We start from the raw sequence: 12,179 nt of genomic DNA, 5'->3' as shown, positions 1-12,179 counted from the left end.
TGACGTCGCAGGTTGAAAGGCTCCTCACATTTCCCCATTGTTTACACCAGCAGCAAGAGCGATTCGGACGGAGAAAGCGACGATTACCCCATTAATTTGAGCGAGGATGAAAGATTTGTGGATGAGGAACGTAAGAGTGAAGGACTACATTGCAGTGCAGGACGTATCTTTTTTCGCTCTGACCGTAACTTAGGTAAAAGGGCTCATTGGATTCCACACTTTCTCCTTTTTCTATTGTGGATCACGGATTTGTATTTTAAACCACCTCGGATACTATATCCTCTTGAAAATGAGAGTCGAGAACGTGAAATGGACATTCACAGTGACTTTTATCTCCACGACAATACAAGGGCGAAGCACTTTAGCTACGGAGCTAACGTGATAGCATCGGGCTTAACTGCAGATAGAAACAAAAGAAATAAGCCCCTGACTGGAAGGATAGACAGAAAATCAACAATACTATTAAACCATGGACCTGTAACTACACGGTTAATGCTTTCCAGCCTGTCGAAGCTTAACAATGCTGTTGCTAACGACGCCATTGAAGCTAACTTAGCTACGAGACCTCACAGAGCTATGCTAAAAACATTAGCTATCCACCTACGCCAGCCAGCCCTCATCTGCTCATCAACACCCGTGCTTACCTGCGTTCCAGCGATCGACGGAGCGACGAAGGACTTCACCCGATCATCGATGCGGTCGGCGGCTAGCATTGGATAGCGCATCTGCTATCCAAGTCAAAGTCCTCCTGGTTGTGTTGCTGCAGCCAGCCGCTAATACACCGATCCCACCTACAACTTTCTTCTTTGCAGTCTCTATTGTTCATTAAACAAATTGCAAAAGATTCACCAACACAGATGTCCAGAATACTGTGGAATTTTGCGATGAAAACCGAGCTTTTTGTATTGGATACAATGGTGTCCGAATACTTCCATTTCAACGATTGACGTCACGCGCATACGTCATCATACATAGACGTTTTCAACCGGAAGTTTCGCGGGAAATTTAAAATTGCACTTTATAAGTTAACCCGGCCGTATTGGCATGTGTTGCAATGTTAAGATTTCATCATTGATATATAAACTATCAGACTGCGTGTTCGGTAGTAGTGGGATTCAGTAGGCCTTTAACTGTAAAGAAAAGCTGTGGATTTTACCGTAAAACACCGGCAACTCAGTCAACAGAATTTTACTCTAAAATATAGTGTTTTTTTACAACATATTACTGTAAACGGAACAGTGGTCCTGTTTTTTTACAGGAAAAAACAGACATCTTAAGTCTTTTTTGAAATATTATTTCCAGGCGTTCCATATAAAATGATGTGGCCCCCAGGCCTTGAGTTTGACACTGGTTCCCTACGTCCAACAACATATTGTATATGGCTGATTTAGTCCGACTTAAAATAGTCAGCAGTGCTGATAACGGATATTATTGTTTACACTCAGAGCAGCCATTTTTGACGCCAACTCAGGGGTAGTGAGGACTCTCCGACTTTTGGAGTTGGAAAATCTTGTTGAAATTTCGGAAAAATCGAAGTGGAATGCACAATTTTTCATACAGAATTGCTAGACGTACCAGATTTAGCTAAGAGCTCATTTAATTTGACAAAACCTGACATACAATATAGATCGGTAGGTTGTGAGTTCAAACCCCGTCCGAGTCATACCAAAGACTATAAAAATGGGACCCATTACCTCCCTGCTTGGCACTCAGCATCAAGGGTTGGAATCGGGGGTTGAATCACCAAAAATGATTCCCGAGCGTGGCCACCGCTACTGCTCCCCTCACCTCCCAGGGGGTGGAACAAGGGGATGGGTCAAATGCAGAGGGTAATTTCACCAGACTGTGTGTGTGCGTGTGTGTGTGTGTGCGTGTGTGTGTGTGTGTGTGTGTGTGTGTGTGTGTGTGTGTGTGTGTGTGTGTGTGTGTGTGTGTGTGTGTGTGTGTGTGTGTGTGTGTGTGTGTGTGTGTGTGAGACTATCAGTGGTACTTTAACTTTAACATGGGAGGAAACATGACAACTAAAAAAAACAATAAAACGGCGGTTTATAAAACAACATGCTCAGATGGAAGACAGTATTGAGTGAGGTGTCCCAAAAGCAAGGTGCAATTGTATTTGTTTCCCTAATCTTCATAAACTTAAAAAAACAAAAAAAAGTAAGAATTTTCCCAAAACCGTTTAGGAGTTTATCCCTTTGAAGCTCCAATTTAAGAACTTTCAGTTTTGGTTGATTTTGGCGGCGCCAGTGGACAAAAGTGGTAGTGTTTTGCCAGAAGAAGACCACATTTGCCATGAAGACTAGCGCTCATCATCATCGGCGGTCACTCGAACGAGTATGACAATCCTCCTGGTAGGGGTGTATCCCTTTATGGAGGATGCCTGTGTGTGACTTTGTTTAACATGGGGAGACTGGTGCACAGACAGTCACCACACAATCCTTGACAGAATCGGGTCAGGGTCCAGTGGCATGGAGTCCAAGACGACTGGGGACCCTTTTCTGCTGCAGCCTTCTACCGCCATCCCAGCCGTTGTGGTAGTTCTTAAATTTACCGTCTTCCGCCTGCTCCGCCGTTGAGGTCTTCCCCGTATCTCTGGCTAGGGGGCAGTTAGGTACTAGGCCTTTGCCAAGGACCACATGGGGTAACAGTAGTAAAGGGGTTAACCTCCTAGTGCCCCAAGACCACATAGAGGAGCCTCCACTGCCGGATGCACTTTAACGTCATGCCCAGGACACAGACTAGCGCTAGACATACTGACATGATGTCCGCTGTAATATTGTCACAAATATTACATCTCTAATGGCTATGCTGATGTTAAAGGCCTACTGAAAGCCACTACTACCGACCACGCAGTCTGATAGTTTATATATCAATGATGACATCTTAACATTGCAACACATGCCAATACGGCCGGGTTAACTTATAAAGTGCAATTTTAAATTTCCCGGGGAACTTCCGGTTCAAAACGCCTTTGGAGGATGACGTATGCGCGTGACGTCGCGAGGTCCACGGAAGTGTTTGGACCCTTTTGGACACAATACAAACAGCTCTTTTTTCTTCGACAAAATTCCACAGTATTCTGGACATCTGTGTTGGTGAATCTTTTGCAATTTGTTTAATGAACAATGGAGACTGCAAAGAAGAACGTTGTAGGTGGGATCGGTGTATGCGGCTGGCTGTAGCAACACAACAAGGAGGACTTTGTTGGATAGAAGACGCGCTAGCGGCGAACTCACCTTGACTTCCTACGTCTCCGGGCCGCCGACCGCATCGTCGATCGCTGGAACGCAGGTGAGCACGGGTGTTGATGAGCGGAGGAGGGCTGGCTGGCGTAGGTGGAGCGCTAATGTTTTTATCATAGCTCTGACGAGGTCCCGTTGTTAAGTTAGCGTCGTTAACAACAGCATTGCTAGGCTTTGACAGGCGTCGAATACACATTAACCGTGTATTTACATGTCCAGTGTTTGGTTCGGTGTCTCCTGATAGTAGTATTGTTGATCTCCTGTCTATCCTTCCAGTCAGGGATTTATTTATTTTGTTTCTATCTGCATTTGAGACAGATGCTATCACGTTAGCTCATGCTAAGAGCTTCGTCGATGTATTGTCGTGGAGATAAAAGTCACTGTTAATGTCCATTTCGCCTTCTCGACTCTCATTTTCAAGAGGATATAGTATCCGAGGTGGTTTAAAATACAAATCCGTGATCCACAATAGAAAAAGGAGAGAGTGTGGATTCCAATGAGCCAGCTTGTACCTAAGTTACGGTCAGAGCGAAAAAAGATATCTCTTGAACTGCATTCTAGTTTGTCACTCTAACGTTCCTCATCCACAAATCTTTCATCCTCGCTCAAATTAATGGGGTAATCGTCACTTTCTCGCTCCTAATATCTCTCGCTCCATTGTAAACAATGGGGAATTGTGAGCAGCACTACCGCTTGTGACGTCACGCTACTTCCGGTAGGGGCAAGGTTTTTTTTATCAGCGAGCAAAAGTTGCGAACTTTATCGTTGATTTTCCTCTACTAAATCCTTTCAGCAAAAATATGGCAATATCGCGAAATGATCAAGTATGACACATAGAATGGATCTGCTTTTCCCGTTTAAATTTTAAAAAATCATTTCAGTAGGCCTTTAAATAGCAGACACTATCAAGAAATGATCTTGGATTCCGCTACAAACATGACACTACTACCAAGAATGTATCGGGGCAGATGCAGGTCCCAAGTAAAGAGAGACCGGCGGGAGAGTTTTTTTGAAGGAAGTAGTGTGGAACGATCACGCTGGTGGCTATTTATAGCTCCCAAGCAAATTTCTGATAGCTAACATTAGCATTAGCATTTCGATTTGAACATTGAAAGTCACTTACCGTATTTTCCGGACCATAGGGCGCACCGGATATTAAGGCGCACTGCTGACGAATGGTCTATTTTTGATCTTTTTACATATATAAGGCGCACCAGATTATAGGGCGCATTAAAGGAGTCATATTATTTTATTTTTTTCTTCCTTGTGGTCTACATAACATGTAATGGTGGTTCTTAGGTTAAAATGTTGCATAGATGATGTTTTACAGATCATCTTCAAGCCGCTTTTTGACAGTCGCTTCCGGATGCGCCGTTTTGTGGGCGGTCTTATTTACGTGGCTCACCTTCGGCAGCGTCTTCTCCCCGTCATCTTTGTTGTAGCGTGCAAAGACGGGAGTGGAAGAAGTGTCAAAAGATGGCGCTAACTGTTTTAATGACATTCAGACTTTACTTAAATCAATAACGGAGCAGCATCTCCTCGTCCGGAAACAACAACACCGGAAATGTGTCCCGTGAAAAACCGTCCGACCGGAACTCTCGAATAACTCAAGTTCCTTGGGTGATTAATATAAACTCAATACACCAGTATGTTTTAACGCTTTCATGGCGAGTTTACTGACAGATATTAACTTTACACTACTTTATATTAGAAATGGCAACAGCGGAGGATGAATGTCACATAACAAGAAGATAGAGAAAAAGAAGAAGCTTATCGACTACGGTGTCGCCACAGCCTACAAAGGCGGAGGCGCACAAGTTTTCAGGACTTATGAAGATCCCAAATACAGATCAGCAGGTACCAGGAGGTAAGAAAAGTTCCTTTTGCATAATATTGCGAAACAAAACGCCAGATAATATGTCGTACCTTATACACGCACCATAATAATGCTTGTATGTTGAAGCACATCAAATGGTGCAGCCTACACTTATCCCTTATGTTTGACTGCCATCTGCTGGTCACACTTATCATTACACCATGCACCAAATAAAATTGCTTCGAGGTGCTTCAACCAAACATATTCCTTACGTTTGGCGCACCGGGTTATAAGGCGCACTGTCAAGTTTCGAGGAAAAGAAAGGATTTTAAGTGCGCCTTATAGTCCGGAAAATACAGTACTAGTTTAGCAGGAACAGAGTCAAGACAGCATTGGCCGAAAATCCCTCCTGATCTTTGAGATCATGCCAGCGAATGAAAGCCGGGCCACTGTTGATCTTGACTGTCCGGGGAACCTCCCTTTTTCTTTTTTTTTCTCCTCAAACAAAACTTTTAGTTTCTTTGGTTGTTTTGATAGCAGTAATTGCACGCATGCGTTTTTCTTCTTCTTCCCTTAGTTTTTCTGGTGGCACGTAGGCGTTCACATCGACTTCTGTCTTTTTTAACCAATGTAGAAAGGGGGGAGTGACCTTTGCCGTAAATCGAGTCAGCACATGTGTGTTTTTTTGTGTTCCTGCCACCCGCCTCGAAGTTGCTAAGTGCCAGTGAAAGCGATACAGACCCCTCAGGCCAGACACATTCAACTAGTTGTAAGTCCATGTATCATCCCAAAAGTCATATAAAATATTTTATGAAGGTTGAAAAGTTACTTAGTGCTGCTTTAAATGACTTGAATTATTTGAAAATGTGCAAAAAATAATCAGTCTTACAAACAATGGAGTTTAGAAATGAAGCAGTGACAGTTTTATCTTCAATGGTGCCCTGTGTTTAGTCACTGTGATGATGATGATCTGTTTTTGCTCTGACATGGAAACCCTCAAAAGAGTTGGCGCTCTTTCCCAGCGTTTTGCATCGCCTTTTTATACAATTTGCAGAGTGAGCGGGCCACTTGCTGGCTAAACATTAGCACATTAGCCTTACGTGTGTGCCAACATGAAAAGGACAAATGTCTTTGAAGAGGTGCTTGAGTAAAAACACGGCACAACAGCACACAGCTCATTTGCATGGATTTGCAAAGCAGGGAGGAAACAAACAGCTGATTCTGGTAGAACATAGTAAACATACCACTATTTTTGATTAAAAATGAAATGACAAAATCAATCTAAAATAGAGTTGTGCTTGAAGTACAAATATTTTGAGATACAAGCTGTCTCTCAGCTTTAAGTTGCAAGCATAAATTTGAGTTAGGAGCCTTCCCACTGTTAGTTGGTGTAGTGATTGTGAATATGACCCTCGTCAGATCCTCTCCTAAACAACCGCTCTTACTCGCTTGCAACAGCTTATAGCTAAAGATCAATAACTTTCTTCCAACCATTGGAACGAAGAAGGTGAGCCAGAAGGCAGTGCTGAGAAGAAGAAGCAGATAATATTCATCGAATTAAAAAAATAAATCAGTGTTCGAATGTAGCATTGCTGGTCTCCACCATACTGAAGCATGAGCCATGTTTTGTGCCGGACAAATACGTCGAGATGACATCTAAACGGCGGACATTAACCTATTAAAATATGGAGAAGCTGCTGATGGTGTGTTTGGCGGAGGTCGGGTCGTGGGGGCAGCAGCCTAAGCAGGGAAGCCCAGACTTTCCTCTCCTAAGCCACTTTGTCCAGCTCTTCCCGGGGCATCCCGAGGCGTTCCCAAGCCAGCCGGGAGAGATAGTCTACCCAACGTGTCCTGGGTCTTCCCCGTGGCCTCCTACCCGTCGGACGTGCCCTAAACACCTCCCTATGGAGGCGTTCGGGTGGCATCCTGACCAGATGCCCGAACCACCTCATCTGGCTCCTCTCGATGTGGAGGAGCAGCGGCTTTACTTTGAGCTCCCCCCGGATGGCAGAGCTTCTCACCCTATCTCTAAGGGAAAGCCCAACCACACGGCGGAGGGAACTCATTTTGGCCGCTTGTACCCGTGATCTTGTCCTTTCGGTCATAACTCAAAGCTCATGACCGTAGGTGAGGATGGGAACGTAGATCGACCGGTAAATTGAGAGCTTTGCCTTCCGGCTCAGCTCCTTCTTCACCACAACGGGTCGATACAGCGTCCGCATTACTGAAGACGCCGCACCGATCTGCCTGTCGATCTTACGATCCACTCTTCCCTCACTCGTGAACAAGACTCCGAGGTACTTGAACTCTTCCACTTGGGGCAGGGTCTCCTCCCCAACCCGGAGACGGCACTCCACCCTTTTCCGGGCGAGAACCATGGACTCGGACTTGGAGGTGCTGATTTTCATCCCAGTCGCTTCACACTCGGCTGTAAACCGATCCAGTGAGAGCTGAAGATCCTGGCCAGATGAAGCCATCTAGGACCACATCATTTGCAAAAAGCAGAGACCTAATCCTGCAGCCACCAAACCAGATGCCCTCAACACCTTGACAGCACCTAGAAATTCTGTCCATAAAAGTTATGAACAGAATCAGTGACAAAGGGCAGCCTTGGCGGAGTCCAACCCTCACTGGAAACGTGTCCGACTTACTGCCGGCAATGCGGACCAAGCTCTGACTGATCGTACAGGGAGCGGACCGCCACAATCAGACAGTCCGTTACCCCATACTCTCTGAGCACTCCCCACAGGACTTTTCCGAGGGACACGGTTGAATGCCTTCTCCAAGTCCACAAAGCACATGTAGACTGGTTGGGCAAACTCCCATGCACCCTCAAGGACCCTGCCGAGGGTATAGAGCTGGTCCACAGTTCCACGACCAAGACAAAAAGCACAATGTTCCTCCTGAATCTGAGGTTCGACTATCCGGCGTAGCCTCCTCTCCAGTACACCTGAATAGACCTTACCGAGAAGGCTGAGGAGTGTGATCCCACAGTAGTTGGAAAACACCCTCCGGTTCCCCTTCTTAAAGAGAGGAACCGCCACCCCGGTCTGTCAATCCAGAGCTCTATGGAGATGAGGATTTCATTTTCCAGCATGATCCAGCAGTGCCAAAACCACCAGTAACTGGTGTACTGACCATGGCATTACTGTCCTCGATTGGCCTGCCAACTCCCCTGACCTGAACCCCATAGAGAATTTGTGGGGTATTGTGAAGAAGAAGCTGAAAGACACCAGACCCAATAATGCAAATGAGGTAAAGGCCGGTATTGAAGCACCCTGGGCATCCATAACACCTCAGCAATGCCACAGGCTGATTGCCTCCATGCCACACCGCATTGATGCAGTAATCCGTGCAAAATGATTCCCAACCAAGTACTGAGTGCATTAATTGACATTTTCAAATGTTTGATTTTGTTTTGCTGTTATAAATCTTTATTTTTTACTTGGTCTGAGGAAATATTCAAATTTTTTGAGATGGGATTTTTGAGTTTTCTTAAGCTGTATGTCATAATCAGCAATATTAAAATAATAAAAGGCTTGCAATATTTCAGTTGATGTGTAATTAAACCAGAATGTATGACATTTCCATGTTTTTAGTTGCATTACAGAAAATAAAGGACTTTATCAAAATATTCAAATTTTCTGAGACAGTCCTGTATATACAAAACCCAAAACCAGTGAAGTTGGCACATTGTGTAATTCGTAAATAAAAACAGAATACAATGATTTGCAAATCCTTTTCAACTTATATGCAATTGAATATACAGCAAAGACAACATATTTAATGTTCTAACTGAGAAACTTCATTTTGTTTTTCAAATAATCATTAACTTAGAATTTAATGGCAGCAACACATTGCAAAAAAGTTGGCACAGGAGCATTTTTACCACTGTGTTACATGGCCTTTCCTCTTAACAACACTCAGTAAACGTTTGGGAACTAAGGAGACCAATTTTTGAAGATTTTCAGGTGGAATTCTTTCCCATTCTTGATTGATGTACAGCTAAAGTTGTTCAACAGTCCGGGGGTCTCTGTTGTGGTATTTTACACATTATAATGTGCCACAAATTTTCAATGGGAGACAGGTCTGGACTACAGGCACGCCAGTCTAGTACCGCACTCTTTTACTATGAAGCCACACTGTTGTAACACGTGCAGAATGTGACTTGGCATTGTCTTGCTGAAATAAGCAGGGGCGTCCATGAAAAAGACGTTGCTTGGATGGCAACATATGTTGCTTTAAAACCTGTATGTACCTCTCGGCATTAATGGTGCCTTCACAGATGTGTAAGTTACCCATGCCTTGGGCACTAATAAACCCCCATACCATCACAGATGCTGGCTTTTGAACTTTGCGCCTATAACAGTCCGGATGGTTGTTTTTCTCTTTGATCCGGAGGACACGACGTCTACAGTTTCCAAAAACAATTTGAAATGTGGACTCATCAGACCACAGAACACTTTTCCACTTTGCATCAGTCCATCTTAGATGACCCAGCGTTTCTGGGTGTTGTTGATAAATGGCTTTCGCTTTGCATAGTAGAGTTTTAACTTGCACTTAGATGTAGCGACAAACTTTAGCTAATGACAGTGGTTTTCAAAAGTGTTCCTGAGCCCATGTGGTGATATTCTTTACACACTGTTGTCGGTTTTTGATGCAGTACCGCCTGAGGGATCAAAGGTCACGGGCATTTAATGTTGGTTTTCAGCCTTGCCACTTACGTGCAGTGATTTCTTCAGATTCTCTGAACCTTTTGATAATATTACAGACCGTAGATGGTGAAATCCCTAAATTCCTTGCAATAGCTCGTTAAGAAATGTTGTTCTTATACTGTTCAACAATTTGCTCACGCATTTGTTCACAAAGTGGTGACCCTCGCCCCATCATTGTTTGTGAATGACTGAGCATTTCATGGAAGGTGCTTTTATACCCACTCATGGCACCCACCTTTACCCAATTAGCCTGTTCACCTGTGGGATGTTACAAATAAGTGTTTGAAGAGCATTCCTCAACTTTCTCAGTCTTTTTTGCCACTTGTGTCAGCTTTTTTTAAACATATTGCAGGCCTCAAATTCCAAATGAGCTAATATTTGCAAAAAATAACAAAGTTTACCAGTTCAAACGTTAAGTATTTTGTCTTTGCGTGGCATCCCCTCTGTGCCTGCGTGAGATGTGGTCTCTCGCTGGCTTTCCCCTGCTTCTACCGTGCCTCGTCTTCTGCTGGGCGTGTCTGTCTACAGCCTGCTGCTGGCCAGCCGGGCGGGTTCCTGTTGCAGGGCGGCCTGACTGCACGGGGCCGGTGAAAAATCCACAAATAATTTCAGCTGAAATACAGGACTCTCTGAAAAATTGTGGTGTGGCTGTTTCAAGATGCACAATAAGGTGGCACTTGAAGAAAATTGGGCTGCATGGTCGAGTCGCCAGAAGAAAGCCATTTCTGCGCAAATGTCAAAGTATCCCGCTTACATTACGCCAAACAGCACAGAGACAAGCCTCAAAACTTCTGGAACAAAGTAATTTGGAGTGATGAGACCAAAGTTTTACTTTATGGCCACTCGACCACGCAGCCCATTTTTCTTCAAGTGCCTCCTTATTGTGCATTTTGAAACAACCACTGAAGTTATTTGTGGATTTTTCTTTGCATCTCGAACTATTTTCCTGGCAGTTATGGCTGAAATCTTTGCTGGTCTACCTGAATCCCTCATTTTCCACTTCTTAATCAGCGTTTGAACACTGCTGATTGGCATTCTCAATTCCTTGGATATCTTTTTATACCCCTTTCCTGTTTTATGCAGTTCAATTACCTTTTCTTGCAGATCCTTTGACAATTATTTTGCCTTCCCCATGACTCAGAATCCAGAAACATCTGTGCAGCACTGGATGAAATATGCAATGGTCAGTCAGAAGCCCAGAAACTCACTGACCTTTTATACACACACATTAATTACAAACAAACAGGTCACATGTGAGGATTGGAACCTTGATTAGCCATTCAAACCTGTTTGTGTCAACGTTTTGTGCATGTTATCAGATCAAAGTCACTGGGGTATGTAAACTTTTGATCATGGTCATTTGGGTATTTTCTTAGGTCAAACGAGTAAACAGTTGTTTGCCAATAAATAGCATCACACATCCATTAAGCATGAGTGGAAGAAAGGTTTTTGTGTTATCATTCATATTCTCTGAAGAATGGCCAAGAAATCATAAATCCTCCCAGGGTATGTAAATTTATGAGCACAACTGTACTCACATACACACAATTATTCATACATATATATTACATACATATGTACAATCATTCATACATACATACTTACCCACAATGATACATACACTTCCACACATACACAAATAACGTACATACATAAACACGCACATCCACTGTACAAACATACATATACACATCTTGTACATATACAAGCACATATGCATACATACACTCATGCATATAATCACGTTTCATCAAACATATTAACGTTGTTCCCCTAGGGTAAACTGGGTTAACACACGGCACACTGATAAAGCTTAACTTATTGTGACTATAACAATCTACAAGGTTAATATAGTTCGCTTCTCTTTCTTACCCTCCATTTATCTGCTTTCTTTTGTAATTCAAGTTATCATTACATATATGTATTGTTGCATTTGAAACAATTGTATTGTTGATAATAGAGGTAATTATTATTGTTATTCATTATCAATAGTGTTATTTGTATTGGTATTTTTATTGCTCCATTTGTAGTGCAATTGTCATTTTGTGTTATTAATATTTACTTCACAAACTGCTTCTATGCCATTACTTTTTGTATCATATTTTTACATATCATATTTGCTGAGGTTGTTCTGTTGTAGTTGCTGTCTTATCCCTCTTTGTCCCCCGCAAGTCATCCTTTTTTCCTTCTTTCTTTCCCCTTCTGCTCCGGTCCTGCTGTGTCAAACATTAATACAAATCTGTTTCATAAAGTCAAATACAAATAAAGCAACAAGAGAAGTATCCCACACAAAACAGAAGGGCATCTATGTCAACAATATGATTTGCCTGAGTGGCTGGACAGGACAAAAAAAGATGTAGTAAATATGATGGTGGCATAAAGGTTAATGCAGCAACCTGCTTTTTA

This window comes from Entelurus aequoreus, linkage group LG02, assembly GCF_033978785.1.
Source record: "Entelurus aequoreus isolate RoL-2023_Sb linkage group LG02, RoL_Eaeq_v1.1, whole genome shotgun sequence".
NCBI lineage: Eukaryota > Metazoa > Chordata > Actinopteri > Syngnathiformes > Syngnathidae > Entelurus > Entelurus aequoreus.
Note: the sequence above shows the minus strand (reverse complement) of the source record.